We start from the raw sequence: 11286 nt of genomic DNA, 5'->3' as shown, positions 1-11286 counted from the left end.
CACCCATACTTCAGAAGAGTACCGAATGGACCCTATACAACAGCTTTGTAATAAATAATAACCAGGGACCTTACTTTGTCTCACGAGGCTACAAATTAAATATTGCTTGAGTTTTTAAGTGGACAACGCGGGTGCATGTGGGTTATTCCATATGAAATCGATCAGTAAAAAACCTCGTATTTTTATACTGCAATTTTTTCCCTATTTATACAAGGTGCTGAGGACAGTGCATTTTCAAAAATATATTACCGAAAGTCAAACGGTTTTCGTATTACTGAGCGACGAATTTAGCGTATTTTATAAAAACAAGCCTCTTTCAGCGCTCAGAAATCTGGAACCATTTACTGCAGAACATTGAACTGGAGCTCATTTTGAAGCTGACATTTGGTAGGTTATGTTAAGAAGTAATCCTTATTTTTATTGTATACAGAGAGACAGATAATCTGATTTTACTTACTTTTAGGCTTTTTGCCAATTTGTAAAAGTGTAAAAAATATTGAGAAAAAACCTTGCATTATTAAGAGGGATTCGGTATTGTTTGCTTAGTGGCTCGCAATAAGTTTCGAGGGTATTAAATAAATTATTTTCACACGCCTAGACTTGAACGGCGCAGTACCGCAAGCACTGACCGAGAGCTGAAGATAAGCGAGCGTTGGGCGTCATTTTACTCCTGTGTTTATGAAAACCTGTGATAAAGCTAGCCCAGCTATGCGCTACTAGGCGAAACATCACATGTTTGTCTCCTGGCCTTGCTTGTCTCGGCTAGCTCCCGCCTTACAGTTAGGTGGTTATTTCACGCGCGTACTATTTATTTTCTTTATTTGATATTTTCAATACTTTCTTATCAACGTTGCACCAGTAAAAAAATACGTGTTTATTTGTACTTTCAATGCGAAATCTAACCATATATTTTTAAAATACTTTTTCGTGGTCAAAGGCGTCTTAATGAAGAAAAATCTAAATTTCTCCATTTCCACAAAAGTAAGAAAAACTGTTTATATGTCAATATAAACTTTAATTTCTCAGCATCAAAATAAACCATGATTTTGATCATTGGGTGAAAGGGTTTCGGAGCCACAACAGTTTAAATTTGCTAATTTTATGAAAATACGATGAATTAAAATATTTTTAATTTAAACACTATGAAGTTCCGATACCTCAAACTTTGCACAAAGCATTGTATCACAGTTATCAACGGACAGAAAAAGTTTCATTGTATTTAAAAATTGCAAGGTCAATTTTCTCTATATTTCGGTCGATTTGAGATGGAATAGCCCATATGCAAACTGGCTACTTGACTGGCTTCTCACGCGACTCCTATTTGATCAAGTTGAGCAGAATGAAACATGGATCACTTTTAGGCGCAATACACACAGGCTCGGACATCGGGCGGAGGCATGATGGCTTTTTGGAGTCTCTCCCATGTAAACAAATGTATCAATGCACACAGGGAGGATGTGATGGGGACACGCCACTCCGAAACCAGCGCTTCGCTTCTTTCGAGTCACGAGTGACCCTTCAAAGCGACATGTGGCGTCCGATTGTGAAAGAAAATTTGCGACAATTTTGAATTTGATATTCAATTTTGTGAAGAGATGGTGTAATATGGCATAGAAGCATTGGTGGGGCAGCCTTCTAAGTCTATTTTGAATCATGAAAAGAACGTCAACTGCTAAACAAGTAAGATGCAAGTTTTCCCTCATAGTACATGTGACACGCGCCAAATATGACATCACGTAAATATAGTCTTGTCGCCATACGCCCTGAGCTAGAATACGTTACCTAATAATAACCAATGTCTGCCTTGGTCAAATTACTATATTTTAGGACCTTGATGTTGGTGGTTTGACTCCCTATGGTGCAATAATCGTACATAAAACTAATCTAGTTATATTCATGAGCAGGCTTCGAGACTTGGGACCCGATAAAATAAGTTTACTGTGCATGTACTATAGGTTGTTGACTCGCTGTAGATAGTGAAAGGTAGAGATGTGTTGAGGTAACAACGTTGCTGTTTAGAGTACGGTAGTATGGGGAAACACACACATATGTACATTCTGAAAGTAAATATACAGACGTGGACAAATTATTAGCAAAATTGAAGAGTTTTGTTATACACTTTTTACAAAATATGATTCTTCAATTTACACTACAGTTGACATGTTTGCGTATTTCCAAATTTTTAGAAAAATTGAAGACTTATATTATATATTTAAAAAAATTTAACTCTTCAATTTAGACTGCAATTGATATTTTTGCATATTTACACATTATTAGCAAAACTGAAGATTTTTATTACATATTTTTACAAAATTAGACTCTTTAATTTGGACTACAGTTGACATTTTGCATATTTACAAATTATTAGCAAAATTGAAGATTTATATTATATATTTTTACAAAATTTGACACTTCAATTTAGACTACAGTTGACATTTTGCATATTTACAAATTATTAGCAAAAGTGAAGATTTTTATTGTACATTTTTACAAAATTAGACTCTTTAATTTGGACTACAGTTGACATTTTGCATATTTAAAATTATTAGCAAAATTGAAGATTTTTATTATATATTTTTACAAAATTTGACTCTTCAATTTAGACTACAGTTGACATTTTTGCATATTTCTATCTACTGTAATGATAGAAATATACAAAATTGTAAGAATTTTGTTAATAATTTTTCCACGTCTGTACATTACACAATGATAATGTCAAAAGAATGTGAAAAGCATTTATTCTCCTGTCTTTTATAAGCATTTGTGTTTAATTCTATACAGTTTTAATGGTGAAAATAAACATGTAGCAATTTTAATTTCTTCATTTATCCTATTGGTCGTCTTTAGGAAGTGCAGTTACAGTACCGAATTGCAATGTACTACAAGATACATTCTCAGTGTCTCAAACGTAAATCTTTTCGCTTATCTGCTAAAGTTTGTACTGTGAAAAGCTGCGCTCTACGTCGCATGACGTGATAGGAGCAAAACGAAAAAAACCTAACATCATTGCAGTCTCTAAGAGACAGTCCTTTATTCTCGGGTGACTATGTCCACTAATTTGCTGTTTACATTACGTTATTTTTACATAAAATTGATTTCCATTTCTGTTTTACACGTTCAGTAACCGGTGTACTTGGTGTCTCATTAATTTTCTGTGTCATCTCCTCAATTAATTTCAGGACTTCCGGCATCTCTTGCTCTGACTTTTCTAACCGTCTAATAGTTTCAAACACAGTTTGAAAATACATAGGTTTGTTGAAAACCAAATTATTCGTCAGAACCTTCAAATCCAGAGCGTTTTCCTTTGCGTATTTGTTGGCATTCATTCTACAGTACCCCCACCCACTGTACGCTTTACCACTATACTCAGTACGCCGTTATGCGGATTTCCCACTGAACTGCTCTATCGGGTCCGAAGTCTCGAAGCTTGTTCATGAGGTTCAGATGCGATGAAATTACTGTGAGTTATCTAACATGGGTGATAGTAGTAGGAAGAGATTAATTTATTAACATATTTACACAGTATTTAACAAGTAATATTGAAATTATATTAAAACAAAAGATTAGAATGCAAAAATTATTCAATACATTAAAAACCTGTGGCGAAGTTCTTAAGAAGCTTTTGAGGCTTAACCTACGCAAACAATTTGAATTATACTTAGTAAGAGTAGGCCTTTAAGTTCGGGGTTCAAAATTGCACTGTAGGTAAGCACAAAGAAGAAGACAAATAGCCACTAAATTTAAGTAAAAAAATAGTATAGGTTACAAGCAACAGGTGATAAAATAAGTGATTAAAATTAAGAGAGTTTATAACTAATATTCGTAAGTAAATATTTAGCAATTAATTTAATCATATGTCAAGTGTTCTTAATTTCTTTAATTTTAATTTTAAATTTCATTGTGCTTATACTTCCTAAATGATAGTACTGAGAAATGAATGTATTACATATCTTTAAGCCATAGTTGAAGCCATGTTTCGTTCCAGCAGCCGATGAACTTTTATACTCTATGAAATGAAATGATGTCTTTCTTCTCTTATTATAATTATGCCAATATGTATTGAAATTTGTTTCTTTTTCTTATGAAAGAAAGTTAATAACACATATTTACATACCCTATCTGATACAATTTGTAAACGTTAAAATGCGAATAAAGAAGTTTATTAGGATAATCAATAGACTTTTTTCAGACAAATATTGATCTTCCCTTTTGTAGTAACTCCAGTCGTCTTCTTACAGATTTACAAACACTGCCTCAACTGGCAGTACCATAACGTAATACAGATTGCACCAATGATAAATACCTAGGCGTATTTACCTTAAAGTATTAATAGGAAGATAAGAAAACAGTGTAAAAATCTATTTCACTTGAAAATTTATTTCACAGGCAAATTTCAGACCGGGAAACTACTGTAATATTTAATTTTTTACCACTTATTAAACATTATTTTTTAGTTTTTGTAAGACAGTGCAAAATAGATCGTTTATGCCGAACTAATCATTATGGTCTTACGAGTTCAGCAGGCCAAGCCGTTTGTTGTGCTATCATCATTTGTTTTCTTCCGTTTTGAGTTTTCATTTTGTAAATAATGGGTCAAACATTTGCACCAATATGATAATTTATCTGCCCATCAAATTGTAAAGAACTACGCATTTTCAATTGTTTGCTTTCACATTTTCAAATCTCACTGTTACAATTTTGTGCTACACGTGTTTATTATTGTAGTAGAAAGAAATTTGAGCAGTGGCGGCCGGTGAGACATTCTAGTGGTGGTGCCAAAAATGAAAAACGTTTTACGCAAATTACCCTAGTGAAATTAATAATCGCAGTTCACGTTTGTATTATGTTAAATAAAACACATTAATTAAACCAGCTATTTTACCAGGTGTACAGTTAATAATACATCTAGTAACAGTTACAATAACATTTGCGAAACTAATAACTACATTTACAGATACACCTCTCCTGGCACCACATTATCATAATCAGCCTATCACATCATTGGGGTAATGTAACTCCGCCTTCCAGGCGCCCCAACCTCAGAAGTGGGTTACAACTAAGCCATGGCCAGGAGAGAAGACCAGAAATGTCGAAAAGACAACCTGGTGGCATTGGATAAAAAAAAAAAACATTTACAGATACAGGCAATCAAAACTTTCACAGTATTGTTAGTCAAATACAAATAACTTTTATAACTAGTAAAATTACTGGCAAAAACACACGAGATAAACAATAGCATAGATAATAAACAAACACGTTTGCACTTTATTTAACAGGCCAATGAATCCAAGGCAGCGGCCTGAATAACACATGTTCATGTCCTGCACAGATCTCATGTATCGTTAACAGAAGCATCAATACTGTAGGAACAGTGTAGCGATATTTAGTTGCCGCAAAATAAAACAAATATTACACAACATTAACAAACAGTTTTACATAATATGAAAAAATATTTATCTTTTTAAAAAGAACCATGACTATCTCTGTGTTCAATATAGCTAAATGGATAATAATTTACACATTCAAATCCAAGTTATGTGCATTAGTTTTGAATTGGCAACATTACATTAACATTTGGCGCGGAACTCTAACTCATAGACAAATAACGTCTCCAACAACCCTGCCATCTAGCGAAATTTCTGCATTACTGTGCTCTAGCGGGCGGAATATTAACTACTGAGTCAAACTGAATTCGGCTCAAAGTCTGCCATAAGAAACGCATATAAACTAGAAGCAGTAGCCTTTTGTACGGTGTTATATGGACGCAGATAGTGCCTCAGCGAAATGGCTCCAACGTTCGGAAAAATGCTGCAAGAGTGCGTCCGGATATGTGCGCACGCTCGTTCAAATGAAATACGAATAAAATGTATAAACTATTACAATTGCTTTCTAGGATATTATTTTTGTTTCTTTCATTGGTGGTGCCATGGCACACTGGCACTACCCCAAAAGCCGCCCCTGAATTTGAGTGAGGAACAGTCGGTTATTGTCGAGTGACAGAAGGTACAGATGGATTAGCTGGAATGCCTAAATTCAGTAAACCATTGTAAAGTAAACTTCATGCTTACGTTAGTGAATTTGGTGCCCATGTGTTTTCAACCGATGGAACAGTTTTGTTATGTAAGGTTTGTGAAAAAAACAGTTAATCACGAAAAAAAAGTATTTTATAAGTCAACATATATCAACTACGAAGTAAATATGTGAGTTAGGTTAATACAACTTAAATTTCTTGCTAAAATATATTATGTCTTTTTAAAATTTATAATGCCTTTTTCGAAGATTATTGTGCCTTTTTTACGTTTTTATTGCCTTTTTTGCCTGCCTATTTTAATTGTTATAAATGCCTAAACATCCGGATTCTAATCATGACATATATAAACGTATAATAAGAACGTCAGGATTTTCGAAGAGAACGTCAGGATGTAGACCTTCGGTTCCCTCTCCTACCAATAATACATAACACAATGTCAATACGGCGGTTGCTGTCGTCTGCGATACGACGAACTTTTTTGTTGATTTTCGAGTTTCGTTATTATTTTTCTGGTTATTATATGCTTATTTAAGTTGTGTTAATTCTCGCCAAGTGGTTTTACATTTTATTTTATCAGTCTTAGTATTTATTTTACTGTATTATTGTTAATATTTTGTTTTATTATTATTACTTATTGTTACTGCTATTTCTATCATCAACATTATTATTGATATCTGTAAAATTTATGTAGATTCTACTGGACTGTACCCGAACACGAGCATATGGGCTATTCCATATGAAATCGATCAGTAAAAAACCTCGCATTTTTTTTATACTCTAATTTTTTCCCTACTTATACAAGGTGCTGAGGAGAGTGCATTTTCAAAAATATACTATCGAAAGTCAAACGGTTTTCGTACTATTGAGCGACAAATTTAGCGTATTTTATAAAAAACCAGCCTCTTTCAGCGCTCAGAACTCTGGAATCATTTACTGCAGAACATTTTGAAGCTGACATTTAGTAGGTTATGTTAAGAAGTAATACTTATTTTTATTTTATACAGAGAGACAGATAATCTTATTTTACTTCCTTTTAGGTTTTTTGCCCATTTGTAAAAATTAAAAAAATATTGAGAAAAAAACCTTGCATTATTAAGAGGGATTCGGTATTGTTTGCTTAGTGGCTCGGCAATAAGTTTCTAGGGTATTAAATAAATTATTTTCACACGCCTAGACTTGAACGGTGCAGTACCCCACGCACTGGCCGAGAGCTGAAGATAAACGAGCGTTGGGAGTCATTTTACCTCTGTGTTTATGAAAACTTGTGATAAAGCTAGTCCAGCCATGACTGCTAGACGACACATCACGTGTTTGTCTCCTGGCCTTGCTTGTCTCGACTACCTACAGTCAGCTGGTTAGTTCACGCGCGTACTATTTATTTTCTTTATTTCATATTTTCAATACTTTATCAACGGTGCACCAGTAAAAAATATGTGTTTATTTGTACTTTCAATGCGGAATCTAACCATATATTTTAAAAATATTTTTTCGTGGGCAATGGCATCTTAATGAAGAAAAATCTAAATTTCTCCATTTCCATAAAAAGTAAGAAAAACTGTTTACATGTCAATATAAACTTTAATTTCTCAGCATCAAAATAAACCATGATTTTGATCATTGTGTGAAAGGGTTTCGGAGCCACAACAGTTTAAAGTTGTAAATTTTATGAAAATACGATAAATTAAAATATTTTTAATTTAAACACTATGAAGTTCTGATGCCTCAAACTTTGCACAAAGCATTGTATTACAGTTGTCAACGGACAGAAAAAGTTTCATTGTATTTAAAAATTGCAAGGTCAATTTTCTCTATATTTCGGTAGATTTGAGATGGAATAGCCCGTATGCTCATTTCGGGTATCTATTCATATATACCATTTCAATTGTAAATTGTGTGAATTTGAAACGTATATGAAATTAATCTTTAGTTAAATACAATTTTTTTTAAATAAATGATAATTATTTAAACTCCCTGTGCAATTTTGATATTACATATTTAGTATATAATTTGAGGTTTTTGGTTACATATTTTTAGGGTCAATATTACATAAAAATCCGGACTCTAATGATGACGATGACAATAATGATAATGACGATATTAGCACGCAGGTTTGTGCGTTTAATTAAGTAGGTACTGTATAATTAATTAATTAATTAACTAATAAACTAATAAACAATAAAGTAATAAATAATAAACTAATCAATAAATAAATAAATAAATAAATAAATAAATTAATTAATTAATACATGCATGCATACATACATACACACATACATAAGTAAATAAGTAAATATTTAATATATCCTCGACCTCATCTCGCGAAATATGATCTCGCTATCACCAATCTCATCGACGCTAAATAACCTAGTAGTTGATACAGCGTCGTTAAATAACCAACTAAAATAAAAAAAAACTTGTGATTATGACAAATAAAGAATTATTATTATTATTATTATTATTATTATTATTATTATGACAATTTATGTTGCGTCATATTTCCAATTTTTATGTCATATTTTGATATGTTTAGGGCTGAGGACATGCATATTTTTAGAGTTTTAGATCATAGAAATTTGAGCCCTTATTATTATTATTATTATTATTGTTATTATTATTATTATTATTATTATTATTTATTAATTTCTATTACTACCTTTGCATTATCTTCGTCACGGTTATTATTATTATTATTATTATTATTATTATTATTATTATTATTATTATTATTACTGTTATTTCTATCATCAACATTATTATTGATATCTGTAAAATTTATGTAGACTCTACTGGACTATACCCGAGCACGAGCATATGCTCATTTCGGGTATCTATTCATATGTACCATTTCAATTGTAAATTGTGTGTATTTGAAACGTATATGAAATTAATCGTTAGTTACAATAAAATTTAAAAAAAATAAATGATAATTATTTAAACTTCCTGTGCCATTTTGATATTACACATTTAGTATATATTTTGAGGTTTATGGTTACATATTTTTAGGGTCAATATTACATAAAAATCCGGACTCTAACGATGACGACGATGATAATAATGATAATGATGATATTATACGCAAGTTTGTGCTTTTAATTAAGTAGATACTGTATAAAACTTTAACACAGACATAAGTATCCAAATAAAAATAGAATTAAGAATTCCGTTAGTGAATTTTATGTTGTGTTCACAATCTAAGCGACTCACCTGCAAGATGCAGCGTCACCCGAGTGACGTCTTCGCCCCATGCACGTCAGACGTTCACTGCTCCAGTCCCCACGAGTCGTGCATACGGAAACGCTGCTTCAATCACGACTGTCTCCGGTCCTGCAAGAAAACGTCCCTGCATGCAGCGCTCCGCTTCACATTTTAGCAAACAGAATGACAATGTCAATTCCTTGAAGTCACTCACTAAAATGAAAGGAAATATGTTTCTATCGTTTATTTCCCATTCCAACTCTACTATCTTGTCCTCGGCCTCCTATATTTCGTGTTCCATGAGGCTTAGACACAGCAAAACGAACATGCGGAGTACATCACTCATCGCTTATAGATGTGGAACGTATCTGCCTGCACAGGGTGTACCATAACAAATGTTACGAATTAATGAAGAAGGTTTTTCTTGCTTCCTGACATTATTAAGTCAATAAGAAGTTCAAATAAAAATTGTTAAGATTTATTTTCAACTAGCCGTAACCGTGCGCTCCGCTGCACCCGTTAGAAATAAATATAAAGTAATTACATAATTAAAATAGGACATTTGATCCAGGGAACATTCGTGTTTGATATAAGGATAAATCGTTTATTATGTTACTTAATTTAAATTGTATTTGCACAATTAAAATGCGATCATTTTGATCCAGAGACCACTCATTTGGTCATAAAAATTATTTTAGGAAATACAGGAAACGAATATTCAGAATAGCCTATCAAGTTTTCTGTGCATAAGAAGTTATTTTAATCTTACCTGTCCTCGATTTACTCAGAAGTTACTGTAATAACATTATAGCATTATGTCCATCTAGAGAAACTACACTTTCCAACGGTGAATTAATAATTAATTATACAAATCGGTTAATTTAGCTTCCGATATTACTTCATACAAACACAGAAATATTCTCTGTAGGCTATGTTTCATAGCTTTCGATTGTTGCTGTCCAAGGCCCCTTATAGACGAAGTCGTTTTTTAATTCATTACACGGCCTTAGATGGCAGTTATTTTAATTTTAAAACTCATTTATCTCATTAAATATCAGTCCTATAAAACTTTTTCAGAGAATAAAACTTATCAGAAATCATTTTTAAAGAAACTTTCGTTATGTAACATATTTCACAAAAATCAATAATAAGCGAGATATTTCGATTTATTTAATTCAGGCCCCCTTATAACCCCCCCTTTTAAATAACGTATTTTGAATGCCATATAGCCTATAATCTAAGTTACAACGAACTTAATTTATATTCCAATTTTCATCGAAATCCGTTCAGCCATTATCGCGTGAAAAGGTAACAAACATACAGACAGACAGACATACAAACAAAAATTTCAAACAAGCTATTTTCGGTTTCAGGGTGATTAATTATATATGTTAGGACCAATTATTATTGGAAAATCGAAAATTACCACAAAAATTTCGGCTACAGATTTATTATTAGTATAGATGAAGAATATCAGGCATTTTAAAAGTTATCCGCTTCCATAACAATGAAAAATACTCTCTCTGAATGGTTTTTATGCCAAATGCTTTTTTCTTGAACCTATCCACCTTCAGTTTATGAGTTTAAAAGCGAAAACGCAAGTAACAATTTCAGGACGATCAGTGGATTTTTCATGTGGGAGTAAAGCAGTAGTAGCTATTTCAAGTCATTGTGGATTGTAGGTGAGAGTTAAGAGAATGTCAGATTTGCCATGCTTTCGATCAACAGACATAGCATCTTGGTATAGCTGCTGCATGTTTCGTGAACTACCTTGAAATGTAGAGGGTAGAAATCATTTTATCCTGCTAAGAGATGTTGCTGAAATGGTCGGAAGACTACAAAATCTTGTAGGTCTCTTATTTTATCAGTAAATAATATCTTTTGGTCTTTCTTTAGAACTGTAATTTTTGCGCTCTCTCCAGACAATACTGGAGAGAATCACGCATATAAATATCCACACCACACCATCATCAAATATATTTAAAAAACCACTTCATTAATAACTATAAAAATATCTCATTTTTAATAACAATAATTTTAACTTACGTAAGTTTTGTAGT

General features: G+C 32.5%; 1 protein-coding gene across 1 annotated transcript in view; it reads right to left on the bottom strand.

Annotated features, from left to right (window-relative positions):
* Positions 1-9409, bottom strand: part of Dhc93AB (Dynein heavy chain at 93AB) — a 312580-nt gene extending 303171 nt beyond the window's left edge. The window contains exon 1 of the mRNA XM_069846249.1: positions 9236-9409. The gene's annotated coding sequence lies outside the window, so the exon portion shown is untranslated. The remainder of the gene's footprint in view (positions 1-9235) is intronic.
* Between the last annotated feature and the right edge of the window lie 1877 nt (positions 9410-11286).

The sequence above is a fragment of the Periplaneta americana genome, chromosome 14, assembly GCF_040183065.1.
Source record: "Periplaneta americana isolate PAMFEO1 chromosome 14, P.americana_PAMFEO1_priV1, whole genome shotgun sequence".
NCBI classification, from domain to species: Eukaryota; Metazoa; Arthropoda; class Insecta; order Blattodea; family Blattidae; genus Periplaneta; species Periplaneta americana.
Note: the sequence above shows the minus strand (reverse complement) of the source record. Positions and strands in the feature narration are given on the sequence as shown.